Source organism: Stegodyphus dumicola, chromosome 4 (genome assembly GCF_044657685.1).
Source record: "Stegodyphus dumicola isolate Sdum_Otavi_A_Nest chromosome 4, ASM4465768v1".
Lineage (NCBI taxonomy): Eukaryota > Metazoa > Arthropoda > Arachnida > Araneae > Eresidae > Stegodyphus > Stegodyphus dumicola.
In genome coordinates this window covers 126,086,754-126,089,607 of record NC_140771.1, presented here as the reverse complement: position 1 = coordinate 126,089,607, position 2,854 = coordinate 126,086,754, and the positions used below count along the sequence as shown (strand labels likewise).

Here is a 2,854-nt window from a genome sequence, read left to right as displayed (position 1 = left end):
CAAACATCGCTTCATAGGAATTCAAAGAATGCCAAAAATAAATAAATAAATAAATAAATAAAAATAATAAAAATCTGATGCGAACATCACGTGACTTCCTTGTACGCAATATTAAATTATATGCATTTTTTGCTGCATTTCATTTAAACGTATTTCCTCGAATTTCATTAGAGTTAGCTTTCTCATTCAATGAATTCAGCTCTCATTTCGCGACAAGGCAAAAATACATAAAACCTCAAAATATCTTCATTAAAAATTGAAAACGATAGAAAACTTAAAACATAAAATACTGTTAAAACAATTAAAAACGCAATTTTTACAATTAAAATTAGAGTTTCTACGCAAAAACAAGCAATTCGGCTAGCAGGCAAGAAGGCAGATTTTTCGATGCGCAAAACTGAAAGTTTACTTTTGATCCCACTCGGCAAAAAGATCCTGAAGGTGTAGAAACTGACTTAATTCATTATTCTGCTAAGTTTCAAATGTAAGCAAATATGGCTGCTATGATAAAAAATAATAGGCTTAGCCGCGCTTAAACAATTTTTAAATTGTTAATAATTCTTCAACTGTTGCATGCAGATTAACTAAAGGCATGAAAACCTTAACCGCAAGATAAGAATAACATAATTCAATCAATTTTGAAGCAAAAACTACACAATTTACCAAGATATAAGAATAATTAAAAAAGAAAAAATCAGCGAGCCGAGTAACTGAGTAATATTTATATATTTTTAGTGCGGCCGATTACAACCAAAAAGCGAGGTGCACAACTACACGTTATAGCAGTGGCGTAGCTAGCATAACTGGCGCCCGGGGCACGATACCTTTTTGGCGCCTCCCCCCGAAAAACATATAGTACTGTAATATATAGAACATACTCGTAATAAAAATATAAGACAAAAATAAAAGATTACAGTACCTAACTTAAAATATTCTATAATATATTACGAACAGTCGCTGCAAGTACTCGTCTATAAAATACCGTACTGTTTCTCGAGATATATAGGGACACAGGCTCAGGTTAGACTTTAAATTTGAGACAAAAGAATCTTGTCAAAAAACCAAGACTGGAATTGGATTCGGAAATCTGTCTGTCAGTAGAAAAATCAGACATACGGTCATCTAGAATAAATTAAGGATGTTATTTATTTTACGTACTTATTTAATTTAAAAAAAAAAAAAAAAAAAAAAAAAAAAAAAAAAAAAAAAAAACTTACAATTTTCAAACAATTTGAAAGTTAATATATATAAGGTCGCTATATTAATAATAATATAACATTATATTATAATAAATGAATACAATTAATTATTAGGCATATATTTTTCTTGCCTTGGATGAAGCAAATTTGTCAATTACTTCATCAAAGTCGATCATTTCAAATTTTTCTCTTTCTACACTTAAAAATGCTAGGTCACTTAGGCGATCTTGTCCCATCGTTGATCGTAGATGTGTCAAAATTCATTTTAATTTGCTAAACGAACGTTCACAGCTAGCTATTGATACTGAAATAGTAAGGAGTATTTGTAGAGCGACTCTCAGGTTTGGAAAAACATCTTCTCCATACGATATTATAAAGGAAAGAAGCTGTAATGGAGTTTTAAGTTCAATTTCTTTTCTACTGTGGAGTAACATCTTGCAATCACGTATTTCGACATAGAGTTCTGTTTCATTAAAATCTGTATTGTAAAATTCACCCACATTTTTACAATTCTTTTCAAGATCGTTATCAACATTACCCTTGTTTAATAACTTTTCAACGTCCAGTAAAAATCCAAATTTGGAGTTAAGATCACTTAGTCGTGTGAATCGCTTATTTATTTCCTGCTGCAGACGATCAAGAACGCTTTTCATAACGCGAGAAATTTCACATTCTGCGGAAAGGCCAACGTCTCTAGACAATTCTCCGGGCATTCTTCGGCGTCTTCTAACACGTATTGTTGTATCAATACCCCACTTTTCGCAAAGAGACTTAGCCTTTTCTATTGCATCTTTACAGATCTCGTCTCGAATTTCTGCAAGTTCAGTCGCTAAGGGCTCAAGATCATGAAACGCTTCTCTAAAATTCATTTTAGGATCTTGTAATCTAAGCTGCACACGATCAATTCTTCTCATGATTTTATGCCAGAAATGGACTAAAGTTATGAAACTAAAATTCAGCATATTTTGCAATAAAAGTTCAGCTTCACTTCTGGTGTCACTTGTGGTAGTACCATCCTCTGCTAATTTTTCTAATAGTTCCACTAATTCTTTCAGTCCTCCAACAATAACGCTAACCGCTTCTGCTTTGGCGCTCCATCGTGTTTCAGATTCACGTTTAACAGTTTTCTTTAAAGCATTTTTTAATAATTCCCACCGTAATGTTGAACGTGAGAAAAAGAGATATATGTTTTCAATTATTCCAAAGCATGTTATAACGATTGGATCTTGCTTAGCTGCAGTGACTCCTACTAAATTTAATGAGTGGTTATCACAATTTACAAATAATGCTTTATTATTTTTTTCCATAATTCTTTGTTGAACGCCAGATATGCGACCTGACATCACGGCAGCATTATCATAACATTGTGATCTACAATTTGATAATGAAATCTGATCGGAATTTAATTTTTCTAAAATTGTATTTTCAATTGTATTTTCAATTTTTCAATCTTTAGCATGTATTTCAATAAATCCTAAAAAAGATTCTTTGATGGAAACTTTTCTGTTGGTAAAATCAATATCTACATACCTAAAGACTTGCGACATTTGTTCTCGATGAGTGATGTCAGGAGTCGAATCAAATAAAAGTCCGTAATATTTATTTCTTTTGATGTCACTTATTAGTTGATTTCGAACTATGGATGCCAAAAGATG

At 31.9% G+C, this 2,854-nt stretch overlaps 1 pseudogene; it reads right to left on the bottom strand.

Moving 5' to 3' along the window:
* Positions 1-1,309: 1,309 nt before the first annotated feature.
* LOC146997671 (zinc finger MYM-type protein 1-like) lies at positions 1,310-2,542 on the bottom strand (annotated as a pseudogene).
* Between the last annotated feature and the right edge of the window lie 312 nt (positions 2,543-2,854).